The following is a 10,628-nucleotide window of genomic DNA, read 5'->3' on the forward strand; positions in this document are numbered from 1 at the left end:
CAGGCAAGTCTCGAACCCGTGGGCTCAGGCAATCCACTCACCTCAGCCTCCCAAAGGCGCAGGATTACAGGCTGAGCCACCGAGCCCGGCTTGTTGTCAATCATTTAACATGACAACATTATTTCTTGGTATTGAATGAGTTCTTGCTGATAATGGAATAAACGTCAGCTTTCCAGCACTAGCCAGGGCTGTGTAGTTCATCAAGTCTATCTCAGCTTCCTTATCGGTGTGTAGAAGAAATAATACCAGGCTGGGCACGGTGGCTCAAGCCTGTAATCCCAGCACTTTGGGAGGGTGCAGTGAGAAGATTGCCAGAGCTCAGGGGTTCAAGACCAGCCTGATCAACTTGGTGAGACCTTGTCTCTACAATAAATCAAAAAATAAGTTGGGCATGGTAGCACGTGCCTGTAGTTCCAGCTACTTTGAAGGCTGAGGTGGAAGGATCACCTGAGCCCAGCAGTTCGAGGCTGTGGTGGCCGTGAGCATGCCGCTGCACTCCAGCCTTGGTGACAGAGTGCGACTCCAACTCAAAAAAATAAAATAACACCACACAGTATCTGAAGTAGTAAGTACTTTTAGGTTCAAGTAATGTGCTTTTGAATAAAAGCTTATTCTCCACAAATACTAGGACATTGACTTGCACAACGAACGTAATCTAAAAATATAAAACTGAATTTGTAAGAAAAAAAGTATTTGTTTAAAGGAAGCCTCATTTCTGATTATATATTTGCCAACAAAAGAAGAGCTTTTCTTGTATTTACATAGATGCAGGTGCACTGACTCATTTTCTCCCCCGTCTTTGCCATCTAGTAAAACTGTGTTAATGGATAACATTTTTAATAAACTGAAGGTATCCAGTTCCTGTGCATTAGGCACAGTGCTCCTGCTGGCCACTTTAGCTAAACGGGCGGCAAGAACAGTGTTCACCACTCTCTTAGGTCCCACTCCCTAGACCTCTTTAGTGAAGTCACAAGCCTCCTTTATGTGTAGTGGAGACATTGGAAGCCATGTGTAAAATCAACAGATTGCAATATGGAGGGATCCTAGTTCCCTGTGTCCCGGAGAGAGAGCCTTCCACCCCAGAATCAGATTTTGCATGAACAGGAGGTAAATTGAGATTTGGGAGGATTTTTTGTGCAGCCTAACATAACATAGCCTAATGCGGTTGTGTTCCTTTTCCTCATGGTGTTATAGATATTTGTAATTTTTTTTTTTAAGTGCTCGGCCACCACATCCTTGATCTGCTGGGCTCAGGTGATCCTTCTGCCTCTGCCTTCCCAGTGGCTGGAACTATAGGCGTGTGTATCACACCCAGCTAATTTTTTGATTTGTTGTGGAGACAAGGTCTCACCAAGTTGCCCCAGGCTAGTTTCAAACCCCTGGGCTCAAGCAATCCTCTCACCACTGGGCTGGGATTATGGGCTTGAGCCACTGGCCCCAGCCTCATGATTATTTTTGATGATTATAAACTGATAATTACTGTAAAGGTGTAAAGTACAAATAACTTTCAACAGGGGTCCTGGATTAGTCTCTGGCTACGGAAGGCTCATTAGAGCTGAGATCTGGAGGGGGCAAAGGATGCCTTTCAGACAGATGACATCACATGCCAAAGCCCTGGATGCCCTGATGTGTAAGTCTTTCTTGGTAAATTTTAGTATTTTGGTTAACTGTGACACACCCAACTGATCATAACTGACTGCAGTTAGAACCATACGAAGTCTTTAGAGCGGTACTTCTCCAACTCTAATATGCAACAAATGGTGAGGGGGATCTTGCTAAAATGCAGAATCTGGGTCATTGCCTTGCTAGACTCTGGTGTGGCCGTGTGCTTGTTGAGCCATGGCTGTCGCCATGCTTCCTGGCTTCGGCCCCTCCCCCACCTTAGGGAGGTGAGTCTTTTCTTTCCCTTCTCTTTCTCTAATTCACTTTTTTTTGTTTTTTTTACTTTTTTTTGGGTTGGAGTCTCACTCGGTCGTCCAGACTGGAGTGCAGAGGCCACTCCCGGCCACCACAGCCTCGACCTGCTGGGCTCCGGCGATCCTTGCACCTCAGCCTTCCGAGTAGCCGGAATTACAGGCACGCGCTACCACGCCCACCTGATTTTTTGATTTATTGCAGAGATGAGGTCTTGCTGCCCAGGCGGGTCTCGAACCCGCGGGCTCAGGCAATCCACTCACCTCAGCCTCCCAAAGGCACGGGATTATAGGCTGAGACGCCGAGCCCGGCTAAACTTTTCTTTAAAAAAAAAAAATGCAGAATCTGATTCTGTAGGTCTGGAATGGGCATAATTCCCTGTTTCTAATAGTCTCCCAGATGACAGCAGTCCAGGAAATCCATTGACCATGCCACTCAGGTAGCTTGAGGACGTAAGTGAAGTCAAACATGCCAGGCAAGAGGTTTCCCCATCACTTGGCAAGCAAGGTTTGGTTAATGTCCACTGTTATTGTTTGGTTGGTTGGTTTTTGTAAATTTCCTTTTTTTTTTTTTTTTAATTGAAAGTCTCTATCACCCAGGCTGGAGTACAGTGGCATGCTGCTCATGGCCACTGCAGCCTCGACTTACTGGGCTCGGGTGATCCTTCCACCTCAGCCTTCTAAGTAGCTGGAACCACAGGCACGTACCACCATGCCTGGGTAATTTTTTTGATTTGTTGTAAAGATGAGGTCTTGCCAAGTTACCCAGGCTGGTCTCGAATCCCTGGGCTCAGACAATCCCCTCACCTCTGCCTCCCAAAGTGCTGGGATTACATGTGTGAGCCACCATACCTGGCATAAGTGTCCTTTTAAAACTTGATCCAGGCCAAGCTCGGTGGCTCAGCCTGTAACCCCAGCACTCTGGGAGTCTGAGGCGAGTGGATTGTCTGAGACTGTGGGTTCTAGACCAGCCCGGGCAACTTGGTGAGACCTCGTCTCTACAATAAATCAAAAATTAGCTGGTCGTGGTAGCGTGCACCTGTAGTTCTGGCTACTTGGAAGGCTGAGTTGAAAGGATCGCTGGAGCCCAGCAGATCAATGCTGGAGTGGCTGTGAGTGTACCATGGCACTGCAACCTGGGCGACAGAGTGAGACTCCAACTCAAAACAAAAACAAAAAAAAAACTTGGTCCATAGGTTAGGTTGATTCTATAGGCCAAGATCTGGAAAGAGCAAGTCCCACAGTCCAAATACATGTAGTGGGATTTTGATTTGGCATTTGACATTTCCAACTGGAAATGATCCATGTGGAAGTACAGATGTATTAAGGAGATATCTGGATGTGGTGGCTCACGTCTGTAATCCCAGCACTTTGGGAGGCTGAGGCAGGAGGATCACTTGAAGCCAGCTTGGGTAACATAATGAAACCCTGAGTCTATAAAACAACAAACTATCTGGGTGTGGTGGTGCCTGCTTGTAGTCCAAGCTACTTGGGAGGCTAAAATGGAAGGGTTGCGTGAGTCAAAGAGGTCAAAGCTGCAATGAACCGTGATTGTGCTGCTGCACGTAAGCCTGGGCAACTGAGTGAGACTCTCAAAAAAAAAAAAATGTATCTAGAGTACTACTGAGATCAGGTAATGTGGTTCATACCTGTAATCCCAGCAATCTGGGAGACAAGTGGGAGGATTACTTGAGCCCAGGAGTTCAAGACCAGCCTGGCAACATACTGCGACTTTGTCTACAACAATTAAGAATTTAGCTGCCAGGCGCAGTGGCTCATGCCTGTAATCCCAGCACTTTGGGAGGCCGAGGGGAGAGGATTGCCTGAGCCCATGGGTTTGAGACCAGACGGGGCAACTTGGTGACACCTCATCTCTACAGTAAGTCAAAGGTCGAGGCTGTGGTGACCATGAGCATGCCACTGCACTCCAGCTGGGCGACAGAGTGAAACTCAAACTCAAAAAACCAAACCCCCTAAAAAAGAAAACCCAGCAGGGCTCAGTGGCTCAGCCTATAATCCCAGCACTTTGGGAGGTTGAGGCGAGTGTATTGCCTGAGTCTGTGGGTTCCAGACCAGCCCAGGCAACTTGGCAAGACCTCTTCTCTACAGTAAATCAAAAATTATCTGGGCATGGTAGTGCATGCCTGTAGCTCCAGCTACTTGGAAGACTGAGGCAGAAGGATCGCTGGAACCTAGCAGTTGACCCTGGGGTGGCCATGAACATGCCACTGCACTCCAGCCCAATTTTAAAAAAAAGGAAACCTACGAACACCATTTTATCCTGCTAGTGTTCATGAAACTAATCTAGCAAGTTCATGATAAGTAGCCATCATTCATGCAATTTGAAAGGCTCCGTTGTTTTCTTAGGTAATATTCTAATATGAACAGCGGGTTGTAGTACCTATGGTAGTGGACAGTCAACATCTTTCTACTGGGATGGGTGGTGTTGGGGAAGCGGATAGGTTTGAGATGCTTTGTGCCATTTCAAAAGCATTTGACTTGGAACCTATGATTGACCCAAATGCTGCTTCTGTTTTTTAGGATAAAAAGTTTAATATCAGCCAGGCTCGGTGGCTCAGCCTGTAATCCCACGCCTTTGGGAGGCTGAGGTGAGTGGATTGCCTGAGCCCGCGGATTCGAGACCCGCCTGGGCAACTTGGTGAGACCTCATCTCTACAATAAATCAAAAATTAGCCGGGCGTGGTAGCGCGTGCCTGTAGTTCCAGCTACCTGGAAGGCTGAGGTGGAAGGATTGCCGGACCCCAGCAGGTCGAGGCTGCGGTGGCTGGGAGCAGTCACTGCACTCCAGTCTGGGTGACAGAGTGAGACTCCAACTCAAAAAAAAAAAAAGTTTAATATCACTATCATAGCCAGGCACGGTGGCTCACACCTATATTCCCAGCATTTTGGGAGGCTGAGGTGAGAAGATTGCCTGAGTCCATAGGTTTGAGACCAGTCTGGGCAAGTTGGCGAGACCTCATCTCGACAAAAAATTAGCCAGGCGTGGTGGCATGTGCCTGTGGTTCCAACCGCTTGGAAGACTGAGGTGAAAAGACCACCTGAGCCCAGCAAGTGGTATCTGTGGTGGCTGTGAGCATGCCAAAGCACTCCAACCTGGGCGGCAGAGAGACTCTGACTCAAAAATATATATGTCACTATCATAGAGCTCAACCTATGTACACTTGCCTGGTTTCCTTCCTTTTATTTAAAAAATTCTAGACTTCTAGAAAGGCTGCAAGAATGTATATAACCCCCATTCCTCTTCCCCAGAGTCACTGTTGTGAGCATCTTGCCACCTTTGCTGTGTCACACATCTCTGTATCGCTGTTCCCACCCATTTGAGAATGGTTGCAGCCAGGCACGGTGGCTCATGGCTATAATCCCAGCACTTTGGAAGGCAGAGGCGAGAGGATCACCTGAACCTATGGGTTTGAGACCAGCCTGGGCAACATGGTGAGACTTCGTTTCTACAATAAATCCAAAAAACTAGCTGGGTGTGGTGGTGCATGCCTGTAATTCCAGCTACTTGGAAGGATGAGGTGGAAGGATCAAATGAGCCCAGCAGGTCGAGGCTGCGGTGGCCGTGAACTTGCCACTGCACTCCAGCCTGGGCAACAGTGAGACTCAGACTCAAAAGAAAAAGAAAAGAAAATGGTTGCAGACAGGACAGTTTGTCCCTAAAGACTTCAGTTAAGACTTTTTCTCCAGTATAACCACAATCCAGCTATCAAGGAATTTAACATCGATAAATGGATGTGTAGTCTAGAGATCTTAGTGTGTAACATGAGCACTTTTGGTAATAAAACTGTCCTTTACTGGGACTTCATGTTACATGAGTAGGCTGTAACTGTTCTTGCCATGAAAGCAAAAGGGTAACTTAACTACGTGGGTATTTTTTTTTTTTTTTTTTTTAGTTGGAGTCTAACTCTGTTGCCCAGGCTGGAGTGCAGTGGCATGCTCACGGCCACTGCAGCCTCTACCTGCTGGACTCTGGTGATCTTTCTGCCTCAGCCTTCCAAGTAGCTGGAACTGCAGGCACATGCCACTATGTCTGGCTAATTTTTTAATTTATTGTGGAGATGAGGTCTCACTAAGTTGCCCAGGCTGGTCTTGAACTCATGGGCTTAGGCAATCCTTTCACCTCAGCCTCCCAAAGTGCTGGAATTATAGGTGTGAGCCACTGCACCCAGCTATAATGTTTTCTTTTCTTTTTTTTTTGAGTTGGAGTCTCACTCTGTTGCCCAGACTGGAGTGCAGTGGCTGCTCCCGACCACCGCAGCCTCTACCTGCTGGGCTCCGGTGATCCTTCCACCTCAGCCTTCCAGGTAGCTGGAACTATAGGCGAGCGCTACCATGCCTGACTAATTTTTGATTTATTGTAGAAATGAGGTCTCGCCAAGTTGCCTGGGCTGGTCTCGAGCCCACGGTCTCAGGCAGTCCACTCACCTCAGCCTCCCAAAGTGCTGGGATTACAGCCTGAATCACCGAGCCCGGCCTCATAATGTTTTCAAGCTTCATCCTTGTAGTGTTTATCGGTACTTTACTCCTTTTTTTATTTTTTATTTTTTAGTCAGAGTTAGTCAGGCTGGAGTACATTGGCGGGCTCTCGGCCACTGCAGTCTCAACCTGCTGACCTAGGCAATTCTTCACCTCAGCCTTCTAAGCAGGTGGAACTACAGGTGTGTGCCACCACACCCGGCTAGTTTTTCGATTTATTGTAGAGACGAGGTCTTGCCATGTTGCCTAGGCTGGTCTTGGACCTGTGGGCTCCGGCAGTCCTCATCTCAGCCCCCAAAGTGCTTGGATTGTAGGTGTGGGCCACCACACCCAGCTTCTTTATTTCGCTTAATGGCCGCACAGTACTCCCTTGTATAGGATAGACCACATTCGTTTGTCCAGTGATCAGTTGATGGACATCTAGGCCATTTGTACTTTTTGGCTATTATGGATACTGCTGCTGTGAACATTCGGGTACAGGTTTTTGTGTGAAGATATGCTTTGATTTCCTTGGGGTAGATACCTGAAAGTGGAATTACTGGGTCACAGGGTAACTCTACATTTCACAATTTGAGGCTCTTCCAGACTGTTTGACCATTTTCTATTGCCACCAACAATGTAGGACAGTTCCAGGTGCTCTACATTCTTTCCAACACTTATAATGGTCTTTTAAAGCATAGCCACCCCAGACGGTATGAAGTGGTGTCTCGTGGCTCTGATGATCATTTCTGTGTTGGCCTAACTGGAACTTGGTCCTCCCTGAAGTCACTGTGTCCCCAGAATCTTGTCCCAGAGGGACCTCTGATATCATAAAACCACTCACATGGTTGGCCTGCCTGTGCCATCATTTGAGATCCAAGCCATCTGATCATACCCTGTCTTCACATGAGTGCTTGGAGATACTCTGTGAAGCACTTGCACAACTCTCTATTGGCAAAGTAGTTAAGACCCATATTAATCTTATTTTGCAAATGAACAAACTAGGGTTCAGAAGTTAAGCAGCTAACCCATCTCCTGTGGGTGTGGCGGACATACAGCTTTGGACTCCAAATCTGTGTCTTTCGTGTTGGCTGCCTTTGGCCCTATCTCACTTTTCCAGATGGCATAGTAACAGATTTACATTCTTCCTTACTGTACCATCCCCTTCCTCAGGGTCTTTACCATCTGTTTTCTTTTGACCCTGTGGAGTCCTAAATCTCAAGATTTGAGGGGAGGGGTCAGGTGGCATGTCCCAGGTATTCTGGAGGCTGAGGCAGGAGGATTGCTTGATGCCAGTAGTTAGTGTGAGACCAGCCTGGAGAACATAAGGAGAGAAAGGTCTTGAAAAATTAAAATATAATATCGAGGGGATTGTGATTTCTTTTTCTTTTTTTTTTTTTGAGTCAGAGTCTCACTTTGTCACCCAGGCTAGAGTGCAGTGGCACAAGCATGGCCACTACAACCTCAACTTGCTGAGCTCAGGCAATGGATCCTTCAGCTTCAGCCTTCCAAATAGCTGAAATCACACGTGTGCGCCACCACAGCCGGCTAATTTTTTAATTTATTGTAGAGGTGAGGTCTCGCCAAATTGCCCAGGGTATTCTTGAAACCCTGGGCTCAGGCAGTTCTCTCGCCTTTGCCTCCCAAATTGCTGGGATTAAAGACGTGAGCCACTGCGCCTGGCTGTGTCTGTACTTATTTTGTCATGGACCAGTAATTGCAGACTACTCCTTGCACAGCCTTGATTACATCGCCTCAGCGTGCCTTCTTAGCATCTGACTTCTTTTTTTTTTTTTTTGAGTTGGAGTCTCACTCTGTCGCCCAGACTGGAGTGCAGTGGCCGCTCCCGGTCACCGCAGCCTCAACGTGCTGGGCTCCGGCGATCCTTCCGCCTCAGCCTTCCGAGTAGCCGGAATTACAGGCATGCGCTACCATGCCCAGCTGTTTTTTAAAATTTATTGTAGAGATGAGGTCTCGTCAAGTTGCCCAGGTGGGTCACGAACTCGCGGACTCAGGCAATTCACTCACCTCAGCCTCCCAAAGGCGTGGGATTACGAGGCTGAGCCACTGAGCCCGGCTAGCATCTGATTTCTAAAGTGTCCACTCCTCCACTCCTTTTTCCTTCCCTATTTATCAGTGTTCCTTAAGGCCTGATCTTGGATTTTCTCTATCCTCACTGACCTCTAAAACTAAAAGTTAATTTCACCAAAGAATATGTTAAGCAGCTTCTGTATGTAAGTCACAATGACAGGGATACAACACTAATTATGCTTGCCCTAAAGGAGTAAGAAATCCCAAATAACTGCATCTGGCAGTGTTTCCTTTTTTTTTTTTTTTTTTTTGAGTGGGAGTGTCATCTGTTGCCCAGGCTGGAGTGCAGTGGCACACTCACGGCCACCACAGCCTCGACCTGCTGGGCTCAGGTGATCCTTCCGCCTCAGCCTTCCAAGTAGCTGAAGCCACAGGCATGTGCCACCACGCTTGGCTAATTTTTTGATTTACTGTAGAGATGAGGTCTTACTAAATTGCTCAGGCTTGTCTAGAACCGCTGAGCTCAGGCAGTCTCTTGCCTCAGCTTCCCAGAGTGCTGGGATTACAGTCGTGAGCCACTGCACCTGGCCCCTACAATGTTTTCAACAAAACAACCATGATCATGCCCAGTCTTACATTCCATGTTTTTCCTCAGTCCTGGCCTTTTACCAAGAGCCGGTCCAGTATCTCTGACAGCTTGCTACGTGTTGCCACTGGCATACCCCGAGCCCCTATCAGCCTCTGTTTCTATGACTGGAAACTATCCTTTCTTCAGATTTGGTCTGACCTCTTGACTTCATGTATGTGTTTTTATTTAATTTTTTTAGAGACAGTGTCTGGCTAGAGCACAGTGGTACAATCATAACCCACTGCAGCCTTGACCATAGCTCACTGCGGCCTCAACCACTCAGGCTCAAGGGATCCTCCCACCTAAGCCTCCAGAGTAGCTGGGACTACAGTTGTGAGACACAATGTCTGGCAAGTTTTTAATTTTTTTTTTTCTTTGAGTTGGAGTCTCACTCTGTCGCCCAGACTGGAGTGCAGTGGCCGCTCCTGGCCACTGCAGCCTCGACCTGCTGGGCTCCGGCGATCCTTCCTCCTCAGCCTTCCAAGTAGCCGGAATTACAGGCATGCGCTACCACGCCTGGCTGATTTTTTGATATATTGTAGAGATGAGGTTTCGCTGCCCAGGTGGGTCACGAACCCGCGGGCTCAGGCAATCCACTCACCTCAGCCTCCCAAAGGCGCAGGGTTACAGGCTGAGCCACTGAGCCCGGCTAAGTTTTTAAATTTTTTTGGAGAAATGCATTCTCACTGTTTTGCCCAGGCTGGTCTTGGACTCCTGGGCTCAAGGAGTCCTGCCTGGGCCTCCCAAAGTGCTAGGATTAAAGGTGTGGGCCACTGCACCCAGCCCTGGAAATGCATTTGATACCAGCAGACAAATTAAAATACTCAGACTTTTCTTTATTTTCATTTGTTTGTTTATTTTCTTTTATTTTCTTTTATTTTGAGTTGGAGTCTCACTCTGTCGCCCAGACTGGAGTGCAGTGGCCGCTCCCGGCCACCACAGCCTCAACCTGCTAGGCTCCGGCGATCCTTCCGCTTCAGCCTTCCAAGTAGCTGGAACTACAGGCGTGCACTACCACACCCGGCTAAGTTTTTTTTTCCATTTTTTTATTGTAGAGATGAGGTCTCGCCAAGTTGCCCAGGTGGGTCTCGAACCCGCGGGCTCAGGCAATCCACTCACCTCAGCCTCCCAAGGCACGGGATTACAGGCTGAGCCACCAAACCCGGCTTGTTTGTTTATTTATTTTGAGTAGGAGTCTCTGTTGCCCAGGCTGTAGTGCAGTGGCATGCTCACGGCCACCGCAGCCTCAACCTGCTGGGCTCAGGCAAACCTTCCACCTCAGCCTTCCAGGTAGCTGGAACCACAGGCATGTGCTACCACACTCAGCTAATTTTTTGATTTATTGTAGAGACAAAGTCTCACCAAGTTGCCCAGGCTGGTCTTGAACCCCTGGACTTAGGCAATCTTCTCACCTCTGCCTCCGAAAGTGCTGAGATTACAGGTGTGAGCCACCGCACCTGGCTTATTTATTTATTTTTGAGACAGGGTCTTGCTATGTTGCTCAGGCTGGTCTCAAACCCCTGGGCTCAAGCAATTCTCCTGTCTTGGCCTTCCAGCATGCTAGAATTACAGGCATGAGC

This window comes from Carlito syrichta, unplaced genomic scaffold, assembly GCF_000164805.1.
Source record: "Carlito syrichta isolate Samal-C Ts95f unplaced genomic scaffold, Tarsius_syrichta-2.0.1 Scaffold303235, whole genome shotgun sequence".
NCBI classification, from domain to species: domain Eukaryota; kingdom Metazoa; phylum Chordata; class Mammalia; order Primates; family Tarsiidae; genus Carlito; species Carlito syrichta.